Consider the following 18,667-nt stretch of genomic DNA (forward strand, 5'->3'; position numbering starts at 1 on the left):
CTGCGCTACCCCTGCGCTGCGGCCAAACTGAAGCAGATGTGCAAATGGAATACAACATAAAAAACGAAGTGCAGTTTCCATTATCAATAATACAGTATTTACACCCCACATATCTTATGTATATTTAAATTACATAAATATGGTGATAGCTTGTTTGTTTTATTTTTTTATTTTTTGCTTTTCAAAAGTAAAGGAGAGATTTGGGGTCTTTTTGACCCCAGATCTCCCCATAAAGAGGACCTGTCATCCTTATTTCTATTACAAGGGGTGCTTACATTCCTTGTAGTAGGAATAAAAGTCACTAAAAAAGAAATTAAATAAAAGGGACAGTGAAAAAAAAAAAAAAAGTAAAATAAAGAAGACAAAAAAAATGTAAAGCGCCCCCCCCCCCACACACACACACAAACACACCCTCCGCGCTTGCACGCAGAAGCGAATGGATAAAATTTGTCGACATTTTTGGTTGCTGTGGCTTGAGATTCTGCCAGATTGTAAAGGGTGCCTTGGTTGAAAAAAGGTTGAAAAACACTGGGCTACAGGACCCCTAACCCTCTGTCTGGACATTTTTGTCCTTGAGGCTGACTTTCTGTCTGGACAGTGCTGATTGGCCCTGGGCTGATCACATGCACCCTCCTAACAGAAACAAAAACTCTCTCTAGCAAACTGAGCATGTGCAGAGTGCCCCAATGCCCTGTTCTATAAGGAGATGGATTGGGGACTCTGGAAGAAGGAAGGATCAAAGAAGACAGGATTTAACAGACTGCCCTGTCCACTGATAACTCTTTCATGTGAAGACCAGAAGTTCAGGGAAGCAGCACAGCCAGCAGGGCCCTAAGGCATTAAAAGTTGTAAACAACAAGTGCTGGGGTAAGAATTTGAACAAATAGTTTACTGGGGGATGTTTATTTAGTGTGCTCTATGTCTTAAACTTAAATGCCGCTGAGGGTTTAATATGACTTTAAATGAACCTAAACTGGAAGAAAGGGGAATGCTGCTATTGCTGACCTCCTTCTAAAAAATGCTGGTTGCCTGGGACGAGTATTGAAGGAAAGAAAAACAGAGTGAAGTCAGAATTACTAATCTGCATGCTTTTTCCGAGTCAGTGACTCAGAAAGGACGTAATCCATTGGACCATCATGACAGCCTTTGTAGAAAAATTCAGCAGATTCGCCTCCATGCTTCCTCAACTCAGGCTTCTTTTGCCAAGAAAAGCGGTGATTCATAAATAGCAAAATCTGAGCCGAAGAAATAATATTGTATCTTTTATTCTAACATAGAAGCCAGTTAATACGTGTTGTAGTTACAAACTGTTGGTGAGAGTTTCAGATGTAATAAATGCCAGGAGTACATTAGGAGAACCTGTCAGAGAAGAAATGTGGGGGCTTCCATTGATGACTCATTGTGGTAGGGGCATGTTCCAGGGTTGGCATCCTTACCTTACCTTTACTACATGCAGGGCTTTTTTTCTCAGAGAATAGGTGCAGGAACTCCCCCGTTCTAAGTCACTTCGTGTCTCCGCCCCCTACCTACCTCCGAACACTGACCCTTGTTTCCACCCCCCTACCCAGCTCCCAGTACAGCCCCTTTTGGAGAATATAGGGCCAAGTATCATTTTATAGTATGGAATTTGGTAATGAGAACAAGAAAAGTAATAAAATAGATCCCCACAGCCAGCAGCAATAGACCCCCCAGCAGCAACAATAGATCTCCCAGCAGCAAGCATCAATGGACCCCTCCCTAAACAGTAGATCCCTTCCAGCAACAATTAACCCCCAGTAACAAAAGATCCTCCACCAGCAGCAATAGATTGGCATGAAAAAATAGATCCCCTCCAGCAACAATAGATCCCCCAGCAGCCAGCATCTGCAGACCCTCCAGCACACCCGAGAACCCTTTGCCATGGCATACATTCAGTACTGGAGGTGCCGGAACTGCGTTCCCCCGCGTTCCCGCTGAAAAAAAGCCCTGACTACATGGGAAGTCATTGACCTAGAATAGTGCTCTCCAAATTACAGTTTGCAGGCCACATCTTGCCGGCTACAAGATTTTATCTGGCCCACAGCTAGGGCCAAAGGTGTCTTCTTAATGTGCACAGTGTGAGGATTAAGGTCAGCAAAGTCTGCCTTTCTCCGCTTCCATCCCCCAGCGTGACAGGGGACTCTGATAGAGACCTTGATGTAGGGTTGGCTCTGATAGGGACCCTGTTGTAAGGAGGACTCTGATGGGAACTCTGATTTAGGAGGGGAATCTGATGGGAATCCTGATTTAGGAGGGGAATCTGATGGGAATCCTGATTTAGGAGGGGAATCTGATGGGAATCCTGATTTAGGAGGGGAATCTGATGGGAACCCTGATTTAGGAGGGGAATCTGATGGAAATCCTGATTTAGGAGGGGAATCTGATGGGAATCCTGATTTAGGAGGGGACTCTGATGGGAACCCTCCTTTAGGAGGGGAATCTGATGGAAATCCTGATTTAGGAGGGGAATCTGATGGGAATCCTGATTTAGGAGGGGAATCTGATGGGAATCCTGATTTAGGAGGGGAATCTGATGGGAATCCTGATTTAGGAGGGGACTCTGATGGGAATCCTGATTTAGGAGGGGAATCTGATGGGAACCCTGATTTAGGAGGGGAATCTGATGGGAATCCTGATTTAGGAGGGGAATCTGATGGGAATCCTGATTTAGGAGGGGAATCTGATGGGAACCCTGATTTAGGAGGGGACTCTAATGGGAACCCTGCTTTTGGAGGGGAATCTGATGGGAACTCTGTTGTAAGGAGGATCCTCTGATGGGAACCCTGATGGGAACTCTGGTGGGTACTCTGATGTATTTTTTTTTTATTTTTAGGATTTTTCTTTTTTTTTATCTTATTGGTTGAACTAGATCAGCAATGGCGAACCTTGGCAACCAAGATGTTTTGGAACTACATTTCCCATGATGCTTCACTACACTGCAGAGTGCAGGAGCATCATGGGAAATGTAGTTCCAAAACATCTGGGGTGCCAAGGTTCCCCATCACTGCCATAGATGGATTTGTGTCTTTTTTCAACCAGACTAACTATGTAACTATGTAAGAAGGTACTATGATGTAAGTAGGACTCTGATAGGGACTCTGTGAGGGGTGACTCTGATGGGGACTCTGATGGGAACCCTAATGTAAGCAGGACTCTGATGGGGGACCTAACGTATGGGGGAACTCTGTTGGGGACTCTGGTGTGAGCAAGTCTCTGATGGGGACCGCAATGTAAGAGGGGACTCTGATTTGGACTCTATACAAGCAGGTCTCTGATGAGGACCCTGATGTAGGGGCGCCTCTGATGGGGACCCTGATTTAAGCAGGACTCTGATGGGGACCCAGATGGGAACTCTGCTAAAAGCCCTGATGCAAGGTGGCCTCTGATGGGAACTCTGTCTGATGTAAGCAGGACTCTGATGGGGACCCTGATGTAAGGGGGGACCCAGATGGGAACTCTGATAGAAACCCTGATGTAAGGTGGTCTCTGATGGGGACTTTGATGTAAGCATAACTCTGATGGGAATCCTGATGTAAGGGGGGACCCAGATGGGAACTCTGATAGAAACCCTGATGTAAGGTTGCTTCTCTGCACACTGAGCAGAGACCGACCTGTTATCCCCCTGCTCAGCGGGGATCAACGAAGCAATCCCCACTGAGCAAGCAGAGACCGCCGAGCGGATCCACCCCGTGAGAAAGGGACCTTAAAGGAAGAAAAACTTTGGCAAAAGTTTTGGCTTCTAAAATCAATACCAATGGTCCATAAATAAAACAAAAAATAGCAGCAAAATATTTGGAAATTTCTTTACTCCTACTGCTAGATAAGAGAAGAATTTTCAAGTACAGTACAACAATGTTTGAAACTCGTAAAAAAAAAAAAAAAAAAACCCCGCATAGGAAGAGTAAAGTTCTGCAAAACCGTAAATCTTTATTCCTGTAAAACCTATCTGATGTGCCCGTCCTGTCCCACACAGTTTATCAGCACAGTCCCTACACAGCTGTTATATACTGATAATTGCACTAACCTTATGGTCGCTAGACTCAACAAGAATACACGCATTGTTCCCCAGTTCCTTTTGATGCTATCAGGAAAAGTGCATTTAAAAAGGTCACTAAGCATTGTAAAGCAAACAGAAAACCTTCTTTCATAGTGCCAACCCGTCCGCTTTTGTCACAGTCATACACACAAAGTACAGTGCTCAGCCCTGGTAGGTGACATGGTTCACCTTAGATGATTAATATCTTCTCCATTGATTGTTACACACTATGACTTCTGCAGGAAGGCCTAAAGAATTAGTTCTTGAAAACAGATTTCACTGTCACCGGGAGCATCTGCTCAGTCCATAAATATGTACATTCGGCCAATACAATCAGTAGGTTTACAGAAACATCTCCCATAAGAGAGATTTTTTTCTAAAGCCTCGTACACGCGCAACGATTATCGGCCGACCGATCGGCCGTCTTTTGTCCAGAGTGTTGTTTTGTTGGTTGAAATGTGCTCTAGACTGCACACGAATTTTCTCGGCCAACAAAAATCTACTTCAGAAGTGATGTCATGTGCTGGTTTACTTTCCGTGTGTTTTTTCTTCTCTGAGCATGCCCAGTCTTGCTCATCAGATTTTTGTCTGCTGAAATCTGTACTGACTGCCGGAAAATCGGCCGTTCTGTTGACGGCCAAAAAAAATTTTATAGCCTGCGCACCAGATTTTGTTCGGCCGAAAAGTCGGAGTCGGTTGTCGGAAGCATCATACTAACAAGCTGAAAATCGGCCGATCGGACGCTGGCTGAAAATTCACGGCCAACTATCGTTGCATGTGTATGAGGCTTTACTCCTAAACTATGTCTATAGCATAGTAGAGGTCAACAATGGCATATGACTTGTTCACAGCCAGGGGGTGGTAAAGGTAGGCGGTCGAGCCACTTTTAGGCCCACCCTGACCCCCCCCCCCACCTAAACCAGTGGCGTCACTAGGGTTGGTGTCACCTGGTGCGGTAAAACATGGTGTCGTCCCGTTGTTACACCTTACATATCCTCCTCTTTTACATATAATTCCCCTGGAGCCCCACGCCGCTCAATTATATTTACCTCCCCCTCATACAATTATAATTCTCCTGCAGTCCCCCCTTCAATTATATTTACCCTTCCCCACAATTATAATTTCCCTGCAGTCCACCCATTAATTAAAATGACCCTTTCCTACACAATTATAATTCCCCCTCCACCCCACAATACCACATTGCCTACAATTCAACTGCACCCCCCTTGCCCAGGAGGGTCTCTCACCTCTCCCCCGGCTGCCATTAGCACCCATTAGCCTTTGTGGGGCCTAACATGTGCTGAATGTGGGCTTGGGCCTGAAGTGGTTCTGAAGCAGCCCTGCCTGTTGATGGAGGAAGCTGAGACAAGGAAGAGACCCAGGAGAGGACCCTTGTTGGAGAAAGCCAGGAAGAAGGCTGGGCTCTCAGAAGGGTCTGAGGACTCACTTGGGGGACACACAAAAGTGTGGAAACAGAGAGAGAAGTCTGTGAGCCAGTTATAATTCTACTTACAGTGTTGCCAGGTCAGCCTAAAGGTTCTGAATCTGGACATGGTTCTGGATATAAAGAGTCTGTAAGCAAACGTTCAATCTCAGTTCACCATTCTGGCCATGGACTCAGTCTTGGGTAAAATGCTGGCCTACCCCCTAACCCTGGAGGTGCCGCTATGCCTCTGGGACGTTAGGAGGTGCTACATATAGAAAGATAAATTAAATAAAATTCATCTTCCGGTGTCTTTGAATCTACTGATTGGTAAGGCATGCATTTTTTACCAATGGCCACCTACCTATTGTTCTGTATTCAGTGGACATGTTATCCACCCCCCTCCTAGAAAAAGAAACAAACTAAAAAAAAAATGTATTATTCAAAAGAACTCACCTTGGCCACCAAACATTGACCAACATTGACCAAACATTGAGGTTTTATCCTAAATATAGACTACTACAGTACACCGTGCTGCTGTAATGTGGCCGCTGCAGCTTACGCATGTATTTGCAAATGTACGCAAACCCCTTGTTTTTAACGTGAACTGTTAGACAGGACAATTTGGGTTGTTGCAGGCTGACTGGTAAAGCCTCGTACACACGCAACGATTGTTGGCCGACCGGTCGGCCGTCTTTTGTCCAGTGTTGTTGTGTTGGTTGAAATGTGCTCTAGATTGCACACAAATTTTATCGGCCAACAAAAACCAACTTCAGAAGTGATGTCATGTGATGGTTGACTTTCCGTGTGTTTTTTCTTCTCTGAGCTTGCCCAGTCTTGCTCATCTGATTTTTGTCTGCCGAAATCTGTACTGACTGACGGAAAATCGGCCGTTGTGCTGACGGGCAACAAAAATTTTATAGCATGCACACCAGATTTTGTTCGGTCGAAAAGTCGCAGTCAGTTGTCGGAATCAGCATACTAACAAGCCGATAATTGGCCGATCGGACGTTGGCCAAAAATTCACGGCCAACAATCGTTGCGTGTGTACGAGGCTTAAGTGAGCTGGGAATTTTTGTTTTTTTCCATTGCCCTTCCTCGTGCTTCTTGCTGCAAAGGCTAGTTATAGGTTGGAGTGGTTGTCATTTGTTGGCTAAATAAAGACTAGCCTACGTCCAACCTGAATTAAGCCATAAAAATCCTGTTATATGGAATGCAATAAATGACTTCTACGCATATAGACACTGGATCATCCTACAGCAGTGTAAATAATGTATGTCAAGCACTGATCAGTTAGACTTTCACCCTAATAATCATTATGGCAGGTAACAGCAAGGTTAGATGTCAAACAGTAAATCAGTGTTACTGCATGGGATCACACCCTGTTGGTATAGTTCTCAACACATATTATTAGCAGGTTGTTAAAGTATTAGGATTGTTCACATGGGTGTATTTGCTATTCAACATGCTGATGACAATCTATACATAAACAAGGAATGCATCCATAGGTGTGTAAACACATGAAGCATGCAAAGCCAGCAGAGTCCAGGATTTGTCATTCCAGCCCCATGTATCTCCCTGCAGTCTTCAAGGACTGTCAAACGGAAATATTTTCATGCCTTGCCACAGAATCAGGGGAAAATCATCAGCCAGCTTCTGCTAAAAAAAACATCTCCAGCTTGGGTGAAGACAATAACATTTCCATCCCCAGATAAAAAAAAAAAAAGCACCGCCCGCTGCGCTTCCATCCTCACCTTGTCTTCCTTCTGGATTCTTGGGCTCTGGCTGTTTGAATGGCTGGGGCCGCGATGACATCATACTGTATGCCCTGAATGTAGTGTCACTGTGCATGCAAGGGTGATGTCATTGGCTATTTCTGATGGGAATATCTCCTAAACGGTGCATGTTTAGGAGATATTCATTGTACCTACAGGTAAGCTTGATTGTAATCAAGGTACAAGTTTAAATGCAGACTTTACTACCACTTTGAATATAGTTCAGTGGTCACCAAACTGTGAACTGGGGACCGATGCGACCCTTTGCTTGCTTTAATCTGGCTCTTGGGGCACTAATTTATCCACTGACACCAATGAAGGGGCACAATTCCTCCTATTGACTCCAACGATGGGGCCCAATGACCGAAACAATGGGGCACAATTCCTCCCAATGAGACCAAAGATGGGGCCAGTTCCTCCCAATGACACCAGGGATGGGGCACAATTCCTCCCAATGACACCAATGATGGGGCACAATTCCTCCCATGGACTCCAACGATTGGGCCCAATGACCGTAACGATGGGGCACAATTCCTCCCAATGACACCAAAGATGGGGGCACAATTCCTCCCAATGACACCAATGATGGGGCACAATTCCTCCCAATGACACCAATAATGGGGCACAATTCCTCCTATTGACTCCAACGATGGGGCCCAATGACCGCAAAAATGGGGCACAATTCCTCCCAATGACATCAAAGATGGGGCCAATTCCTCCCAATGACACCAAAGATGGGGCCAATTCCTCCCAATGACATCAAGGATGGGGCACAATTCCTCCCAATTACACCAATGATGGGGCACAATTCATCCCAATGACACCAACGATGGGGCACAATGACACAAACGATGGGGTACAATTCCTCCAATGACATCAACAATGGGGCACAATTCCTCTCACTGACACCAAAGATGGGCCCCAATTCCTCCAAATTACACCAACGATAGGGCACAATTCCTTTCACTGACACCAAAAATGGGGCATTGTTAACTCCCACTGATGCCGGACATTTTCTATTCCCGATAGTCCCAGTCTGGCCCCCCTAAAGTCTGAAGGACAGTAAACTGGCCTTTTGTTTAGAAAGTTTGGAGACCCCTGGACTATACCATTGAAAGTGTTCCGTTACATCTGTATGATAAGTAAAAAAATATCTGTTAAGTTTGCCAGAAATCTTATGAGCTGATTACTTTGTGTGTTCTCTGCCTGTGCTGACTGTTTTCCATACCTCCCAACTGTCCCTCTGTTGGAGGAGGAAGCAGTGACAAATTCAATCATGCTGCCTGCTACACATCATACAGAGACAGGCACTGTCTATCTCTGTACACCAGCTTACTATTGACTTCAATTACCTCCAGTTTCATTATTTTTTAATTTAGTCTAGTAATAGCACCACTTTTGAAAGTGGCGCTATTGAAGTAGAATTCCTGGCTTTATCTAACTAGTCTTAAAACATTCCCTCCCCTCTCCTACACATATGCCTGACTAACCCATGTTAGAAAGATTCATATACAATCAAAAATGTTAATAAATATCAAACCTGAATTTTTAAGAAAGTAAAAGTGAGGCTTTGGCTTTTTTTAGGAGAATATCTGTGTGCACAATTGTTATGCAACTAAAAAAAAACGAACATTTCCTTATTTCACTTGTTTATTTTAATCTGTTAAACCTCATAGACACAAGGAATTAAAAAAAAAAAAAGGAGCGGCAAATCCAGTACAGACGCCAGGAAAAAGCGGCTGTAAAACGCGTTTTTAGAATCGCTTTTAATTGGCGTTAATGCATGTTTCGCCACGTTAGCGTTTAGCAGCGTTTCTCTGCCCTCTTCTATTTTCCACTCCCAAATCCAATTACTACAGCTTAAAAACCCTTGACGTGGCTTATACAGCGTTAACGTGCGTTTAGCCACTTCGGGCGTTTTTACAGCTGTAACGCTGCTGTTCCAGAACGCACTGGTCCTGGGTTTTATTGCAGCTTAAATTCCACTTTAAGCCTATTTCCCGGTTACAGCTCCTAAAAGCCTATGTGTTCATGGACACATAGAAGAACATGGAGAGGTGTTTTTAAGCTGTTAAAAAAAAAAAAAAAAAACACGCCCCTAGGAGTATCTGTAAAAACGTCCAGTGTGCATTAGGCCTAAGCCCCCGTTCACACTGGGGCGACCTGTGAGGCGACCTGGTCGCCTCACAGGTCGCCGCAGGTCGCCTCCCATAGGGAAGCTGCGGACCCGTTCTGATAGGAGCGACACAAGTCGCTCCGACTCAGAAAAAGGGTCCGGAGCTTCTTTGGGGCGACCAGGAGGCGACCGCCATAGACTTCAATGTTATGAAGTCCGTGGCGGCCGCTCCGAGGTCGCGGCGCGCTGCTCGCACCGCGACCTCGGAGGTCGCGGTCCGAAGTAGCGTCGCCCCTGTGTGAACGGGGGCTTAAAGTGAGAATAATAAACAAACAATTCAAAATTTACAAATAAACATTTGACATTTAAAAAAAAAAAATCAGTGACCAGTAGAGCCACCCTCTTTTTCAATAACATCATTTTCATAAGCCTCCCATTTATGGAGTCTGTCAGTTTCTTAATCTGTTTAAGATCAACTTTTTGTGCAGCAGCAACTACAGCCTCCCAGAAACTGTTCAGAGAGGTGTACTCTTTTCCTTCACCGTAAATCTCCCGTTTAAGAAGGGCCCACAGGTTCTCAATAGGGTTTAGGTCGTTATTCTTTTATCTTTAAGGCCTTTACTGGCTAGCCACACAGTTCGATGCATGGAATGGAACATTGTCCTGCATAAATATCATGGTCTTCTTGAAAGTTGCAGACTTTTTCCTGTACCACTGCTTGAAGAAAGTGTGTTCTTAAAACTGGCAGTAGGTTTGGGAGTTAATTTAGAGTCCATCGTCAACCCCCAAAGGTCCATCTAGCTTATCTTTAATAATACCATACCAGTACCCCACCTCCACCTTGCTGATGTCTGAGTTGAAGTGGAGTTCTGTGCCCGTTACTTATCCAGCCACAGGCCCATCCATCTGGGCCATCAAGAGTCACTCCCATCTCAGTCCATAAAGCCTTCAGATTTTTCTTGGCCAAGTCTTGACGTTTCAACTTATGTGTCTTGTTTAGTGGTGGTCGGGTTTCAGCCTTCCTTACCTTGGCCATGTCTCTGAGCACTGAACACCTTGTACTTCTGGGCACTCCAGGAAGGTTGCAGTTCTGGAATAAGAAAGCACTGGAGGGTAATGGGTTCCTGGTAGCTTCACGTTTGATTCTTCTAAAATCTTTGGCAGTTAATTTGCGTCTTTTTTTCTGTGCGCCTTAGTTCTGTGATCACACCCCAATATCTTAGCAATTTCAAGATTGCTGCATCCCTCTGAAAGACTTTTATAATTATTGACTTTTCAGAGTCAGTTAAATCTCTTTTTTTGGCCCATTTTGCCCGAGGAAAAGAAGCTGCCTAATAATTATGCACACCTAGGGTGTTGATCTCCTTAGGTCACAGCCTCCCTCATTACACAAATACACATTACATGCTATGCCTAAATCCAATAAGCATTCAAGTTTATAGAGTTTGAAGTTGGACAACATGCATAAAAATGATGATTTGGTCAAAATACTCACTTGCCTAATCATTGTGCACACAATGTATTTTTATCCTGCATTAGTCCAGTCAAATGATCTGGATCCTGGCTGTCAGGGTGGGGTGGAGCTCTGAAAATGGAGGGTCCATAGGTGTTACCAATCCCCGTGTTTCTTTATATTAGCCATTCCTAGTCCAGCGTCATCCAGCATGCAGGAAAGAGAGAGGGGGGTCCAAGCGGTAATTAATAGCCTATTGATTACTGCCTGGACCCCCTTTCTCTACACCTTTTAACATAGGTTTGGCTATAGCTGGTGTCTCGGTTCATGTGGCGCACTGATGTAAAGCTCCTTTATGATCTAATATGCACGATCCTTGTGACAATAATGTGGATGGACTTTTGTAGCCACAGGAGAAGCGATACAGTGCCTATAGGTGGGTGACTGTGGCTATATTATAGTTACATGGACATTAACCATATACTTCTCTCTCTGTCTGAGTCTTCCAGCATAAAGACCTCTATGGACTCTCCTTTTGGAATTGTAAGAGGTGATGACTAGTCCATTCATCAGATCCTGTGTTCAAAGTGTCTTTTTTCCATCCGTGTTTATACAGATAGGACTGTTTGCCAAGTTTCTTTTCTTTTATACCATTAGGCTCTTATGCGTGAGCATACAAATCCTTCACTGGGACACATATGGAGGACTTTCACCGAAGAAGGCCGTGTGCATTTCAAATGGAGTAATTCCAAAAATGAAAGATGGGTTTTTGTTGGCAGTGGTTTTCAAGATTGCCACCAATACAAGCATAACCTCTTGGTCCTGTACCAATCCTTTTCATGCTATATAAGAGTGTTAAAGAGAGGACTAGTTGCAGCTGCTTTTTGTTTTCAATAACTGGCCAATTATGGTTTTATTAATTTATATATACACATGCCTTTTGCAATATTGTATTGTTAATGAACTAATAAAAGGTATAGTATAGTTAATATTTAGTTTTCATATACTCAGAGTTCCACTGGAAGTCCCATTTATATTTATGTATTGATTTTTGGAGTATATAACAGGGGATAAGAACCTTAGCCAGGTTTTTACACATTTTTGATTCTTAGTTTATGTTTATACAGGCAGCTCCTCCACTATAGTGTTAATTAGTGGTGACATTGGGAGATTGGAAGACCTTGAGGTATACTTTTGGTGGTTGGGTTTTGTTTCCAAGGATTAAGAATAGTCAGTGTTTTTTTTTTTTTTTTTTACAGGTACTTATATTGCACTGTCAATTTACGCAGCACTTTATTATTATTATTATTATTTTTGCACAGGATTTATATAGAGCCAATGGGTTATGCAGCGCTTTACAATATAAAAAGGGAGACAGTACAGTTACAATAAAATACAAAAGGGTTAAGAGGGCCCTGCTCATAAGAGCTTGCAATCTAATTGGGTAGTGCAAGTGGTACAGAAGGTTGTAACTGCGGGGGGATGAGCTGATGGAAGTGATAAAAGATTAGTTGGAGGCGTGATAGGCTTCCCTGAAGAAATGTTTTCAGTGATCACCTAAAAGGCAGCCAGAATAGGGGATAGCCGGACAGATAGAGGTTTAGAGTTCCTGAGGATGAGAGAGGCTCTGAAGAAGCATGGGAGGAGGAGACAAGGGAGCTTGCTAGCAGGAGATCTTAAGAGGAGCAGAGAGGATTGTTAGGGTGATATTTGAAGACAAGATTGGTGGTGTAGCTCTGGGCAGAGTTGTGAATGGCTTAGTATGGTATTATTTAGTGTTTTTAATTTAATCCATTGGGCAATCAGAAGTCAGTGTAGGGATTGACGGAGTGGGGTGGCAGACACTGAGCGGTTGGTAAGGAAGATGAGTCTGGCAGCAGCACTCATGATAAGACTAAAGAAGGGATAGCCTATGGAGAGGTAGACCTATGAGAAGGGAGTTGCAATAGTCAAGGCGATAGATAACAAGGGAGTGAACGAGTAGCTTGGTGGTTTAATTCATTAAAAAGGGGCAGAATTTGGAGATGTTACAGGGGTGAAGTCTACAGGCTTTTGGAAATGATTAGATTTGGGTCTGAAAGGACAGGTCAGAGTCTAGCATTACACCTAGTACCATGGCGTGAGGGGAGGGATTGATAGTTGCATTATTAACCTTGATGGAAAAGTCATGGAGGAGGGCAGGGGGAACATTATCAGCTCAGTTTTAGAGAGATTTCCTTTAAGGAAGTGGGGTGACATCCATGCTGATATGTCAGTTAGTAATGCAAGAGGAGACTGAAGGAGTCAGATGAGGAGTTTACAGGGAGATTTGGGTGTCATGGGCGTAGAGATGGTATTGGAAGCCGTGGGAGGTTATTAAGTAACTAAGGAAGGAGGTGTAGATAGAGAAGAGAAGGGGTCCAAGAACGGAGCCTTGGGGGACCCCCACAGAAAGAGGAAATGGATAGCAGGAGACAGAGTTGTAGGTAAATTTACATATACTGTATATTGTACATTCACATCAGTCCCTGCCCTCAAGGAGCTTACAATCTAAGGTCCCTCACATTCAAATATACACATATTAGGACCAATTTTGACAGGAGCCAATTAACCGAACAGCATGTCTTTGGAGTGTGGGAGGAAACCCACGCAATCACAGGGAAAACATGCAAACTCCAGGCAGGTAGTGCCATGGTTGGGATTCCAATCAGCGACCCTTGTGCTGCTAGGCACACTGTTTAATTTACTATATAAAGCACACAGAGGGTGCACCGCCCTAGTGCATTATCCCGAGACAAATAATTTATTAGATAAAAGCACGGTAAGTAATGTACTCACAAAGACAGCACGAAATTGCAGATCACAGATCACTGTACATTTCATCCAATGTATCAATACGTATGGGTGTAACAGTCACTGAAGACCCCATGGGTCTGACGCATTTCAAGGAATTCCTCTTCTTCAGCCTCTTGGTGGCTCTGAATAAGATGAATTCCTCAAAACGCGTCAACCCATGGGGTCTTTAGTGACTGTTACACCCATACATATTGATACATTGGATGGAACGTAAATTGATCTGTGATGCGCAATTTCTTGCTGTCTTTGTCTTTGTGAGTACATTACTTACCGTGCTTTTATCTAATAAATTATTTGTCTCGGGATTATGCACTAGGTCGGTGCGCCCTCTGTGTGTTTTATATAGTTGCAGTGTTAGACTCCCCTAAGTCTTTGAGGGCAGCAAGATGGTGGTTACCCATTTCTAAGAGTAATGAAGACATCCATCCGGAGGGGCCATTTTCCTAAGCGCAGGAAGCATCAAGAACTGTTTAACTTAAAATGTCCCTTCTATTTCTGTATGTGGATGATGGCACTGGGATCATTTTATTTATATATATATATATATATATATCTAAGCACCTTTTTCCTAATCGATATACAGCTGTCACATGACCCAGATCTTTCCCAGCCTGTCTGCAGGGAAACATAAGCAGGAGGGGCTTCTAGTCCTCTACTGCTGGTCACATGTTCAAGATAAAAAAAAAACGGCCTTTGGAATACAGATAAAAAATAAATGAATAATATCAGTAAACAGTTTTAAATCATCATACAAATATATATTTGAAATAAAATCTTTATGTTTTAGCTATAACATGGAGTATAAACAAATTAAGAGAGCTATAGTACAAACAACGTATCTAAGGTTTTTGCAAACAGAGGTCCTGTATTTACATTGCTTCAGACTGCCAAGAATCCCAAGAACTGGACATTTTCATACGCTTTAAAGAAAGCCTCCAATGAAATGTTTGTATCTCACACAGGTGTTCTATTTTTTTAGTAGGTACAGTAGTGCATGTGTATACAAGTACTGTGTGTGCTATATGCTCCAAATACACACGTATATGTAAGTCTCAACAGCCGCCAACATGCCTTCACATTACTTTCCACTGGATGAACGGGCACATTTTTGCTGGTGTTTATTTTAAGAAGGACACCTTAGATTAATGACACAGATAGCTCACGCTCCTTGGCCAAGATAGCTAAATCCATACTGGTGTGTTATAAAGCCCAGTGCACTGGAGGAATCATTGCAAGGAAGTTTTGTTTAACATCTTTCACACTATTTTTGTATATAAAGTCACATTCCACCGCCGTTCAACCTCGGACTGTTCTATATGAAGCAATGTGAAAACATTAACTTGACAAGGTACAGTGCTAAACTCTACTGTTATATATGAATGACTGGAGACAACCATATCCTTTTACCAGGCTGAAAACACAATGTTGTCAAATAGTGTGAAATATTGTGGACATGTACAGTTTATGTGTGCATGTTGTGTACATCAAAACCTGCAAAGTCAATCCTGGCAAAAAGCTCTACCTGCTAACAGTTCTGCTTTAAGGCCCGTATACACAATAAGAAAATCGGAAGGGAAATTTAGTCCGACGAACGATCTCCCGTTTTTCGGATTGTTAGTATAGTGCTTTTGACAGCCGATTACGTCAAAAACTGGATGTGCGGGGCAGGCTATAAAATTGTTATCGTACGTCAACACAACGTCCGATTTTCGCTTACTTAGTACAGTTTTCATCTGAAAAAAATATTAAGAGCAAGACTAGGCATGCTCAGAGACGAAAGAACACATTCAAAACAATTCAACACATGACATCACTTCTGACGTAGAATTCTGTCGTACGGGAAATTTCGTATGAAAATAACCTCTTCACTTTCCACATCAGACTAGCATGCCACAAAAAATGGACGACAGATCGTTCGATAATCTGATCGTGTGTACGGGGCTTTAGGCTAGGTTCACACCATACAGGTGCGATGGGGTTTCTGTTTGTTCCCATGTCTTGCGTGTAAGCCAGCTTCTTCATTTCAGTGGGCTGCCCTACATGAAAAAACCTAGAAAAAAAGTCCCTGACCCTTTTTCAAAATCTACCCTCCCCAGACTACATGGTGCTACTGCACCATGAGGTTTGGCGTGCGTAAAAAAAGTGTGCGGGAGCAGATGCGTGGGGGTACCATTAACTAATGGCACCAGCATGTCTCTGCTAAAGGGCAGCGCATTTCTGTGAGTGCCAGGAAAGTACGTCCTTTTACAGGCCTTCCTGACACACACACAAGGTGTGATCCTAGCCTTAAAGCCCATTTCCAAAATCTGACCTTGTATAGGTCAAGGGAGGCTGCAAAAAGACCAAGCCTTCTTCTGACACTTTTTGTTTACAAGTTAAAATCAGTATTTTTTACTAGCAAATTGCTTAGAACCACCAAACATTATATATTTTCTTAACAGAGGCCCTAGAGATTAAAATGGTGGGTTTTGCAATTTTTTTTATGCTACACTCTATTTGCACAGTGTTATTTCGAATGCAATTAAAAAAAAAAAAAAAAAAAAAACACTTCAATTAATTTTAATGCACACAGACATTACAATACCCAATTTTTTAGTGAAATATAAAATATGGTGTGACACAGAGTAAATAGATACCAAACATTATAAACAATTAAACCCGCGCTAAGTGAAAGTGGTTAAGTTGTTTATGTGAATAGATAAATGATGTAGCTGCTGTTCACCAAGTTAAAAACTCTTGACAAAATATATAAACCAAAAAGACAACGCTTACAAGATATCACAAATTGATATCTCTCTAATATTTGAACAAGTGTTACAAAAAAAATAACAGTACATAAATAAGTATTAAATAGTAACTATATAATAAAGTGCACTAGTGTTTGAAAGGTGCAGTACTCTAAAAAGTGCCAGTAGTGCTAGGGAAAGTCCCATATAATATGCAAAAAAGTCCAATTATGAGCAAATATAAAAAGGTGCTAGTAGTGCTTCAAATTACAGTGCTGGGGTGCTCCAAGTAGCCAGTGCAGAGTGTCTCAATCCCCTTCAGGGACCCTACTCACCAAAAACGATGGACCCTCCAATCAAGGGTCAGATAAAGCTTGGGATTGATATATGCACAGAAGGAATCTCCACCAGGTTGACTCTCTGTTAATAAGACCCCTTGCGGATGATTACTCTGAGCTGTGGAAACGGTGACCCCTTCACTGAGAGTTAAATACCTCCAGGCTGGCAGTTTGTGGGCTGTAACCCAGTGATAGTTATAAATCTGGACTTCTCAAAAGAAATAAATGATCCCGATAGTGAAGCCAGTAAGATTAAATAATTTATTAAACAAATGTGAAATAATTGAAAAAATTAGGCTGCGTATACAGGAAGAATCAAACCTGCTGACTAACATAGAATACTTCCGGGAACTCCGCGCACGCGTGTGTTCCACAGACTCCAGGAAGTGACGCCAATGGCTCTGCTGCAACGGAAATACGTTGCCGCGTTTCGCCCACCCACCTGGGCGTTATCTTTGATTTTTGATTCCAGCGTTCCCGGAAGTAACATGCATGACATGTGTGGAGCGATCTGCGTTTACGTATGCGTATGAGACCAATGCGTGCGTTCGCCTTTGCACAGGGGGACGAAGGCACTTTAAAAAATGTTTCTTTTTATTTTTACACTGTTCCTTTAAAACAAAAATGTTAATAATTTTTATTGCTCTGACAAGGAATTTAAACATCACTTGTGACAGCAATAAGCAGAGACAGGTACTCTTTATGGAGAGATCTGGAGTCTATTAGATTTCTCCTCTGCCCTAAAAGAATCTGATCACATCAAGATCGGCTTTTCCTATTTAAAAATGGTGCTCTTTACATTTGAGAAAACCGGAACTGACATCACTCATCGCTTCTAGTTTCATACACTATGCAGGTCATTGGAGACCTTCCTGTCCTCCATGGCCTCTATGGTAAGCTGGTGGATGCACCAGCTTCAGTTCCAGGATCTCTGGAGGGACGGAGACCATGGAGAGGCGGCAGTGGGCAGCAGGAGGGGACCCATCCCGCCACCTATAAAAGCAACCCAGAGGCTAATTAGCTATTCAGATGGCTTTTTTTTTTTAAATGCTGGCCGCTAGCTGAAAAAAAGCAATATGCAGCTACAGGCAACATCCCAGTATACCACTTCAAACCCATAACGTTCATTCACATTAGGGTGTCATGAAGTGGTTAACTTATCCAATCATTCACTTCCCCAGCATCCTGCACTCTCTACTACCCCTATGCTCTGGCTGTGGACTGTCCATCTGCAACCTTATGTCTAGGTCAGGTCTATGGGCTCTATAGTGGACTTGACAATGTCAGAGGACCTGTAACCGCCAGACCAAAGGGGAGAAGAGGCTATGGGGACCAGTCTAACAGCCTTTAGGGAGTCTGCAGGGGTGATTGGAGGATTAGGTACGTAAAACTGCATGTTTCGGCCCCCTAGACCTAAACTAGCATTTAGCCCTTGCAGTGTGGGGGCAGCCCTACTGCCAGGGCACATTTATCCTTTACTTAGAGTTCAGCTTTAGGCTTTGTTCAGACGAGTGCTGACACCCGTCCTGCGTGCCAGCTCCCTTTGTTATAGCGTCTTCTTCAGTCGCAGGGTGTGTGTGGGCAGTCTTTAGAGGTGGATGCAGATGAAGCAGCTTCTTGGACACTGCCACATATCAAAATCTGATGTGCCAGAAGAAGCATGTGAATGGATCCCAATGCAGACAGGGTGCGTTCGCGCAGCTGCTCTTGTCCGTATGTTAAATTTTGACATGCGGCTGTGTCCATGCAGTTGCTGCGTCTGCATCCACCTCTAAAAACTGCCCACACCCAGCCTGGGACAGATGCAGATGCAATAACAAGAGAGGTCTGCATGTAGAATAGGTGTCAACACCTGTATGAACAAACCTTCACTGCTCTATGCTGAAGTAGGAAACGTGGTGACTAATACTTACACAGCCAAGGGAATGGTTATTCCAGCAGAAGACA

At 43.3% G+C, this 18,667-nt stretch overlaps 1 protein-coding gene across 1 annotated transcript in view; it reads right to left on the reverse strand.

Annotated features, from left to right (window-relative positions):
- ARHGEF28 (Rho guanine nucleotide exchange factor 28) overlaps positions 1 to 18,667 on the reverse strand; it is a 354,612-nt gene that overhangs the window by 314,430 nt on the left and 21,515 nt on the right. The window lies entirely within an intron of this gene.

This window comes from Pelophylax lessonae, assembly GCF_965119305.1.
Source record: "Pelophylax lessonae genome assembly, chromosome: 1".
NCBI classification, from domain to species: Eukaryota; Metazoa; Chordata; class Amphibia; order Anura; family Ranidae; genus Pelophylax; species Pelophylax lessonae.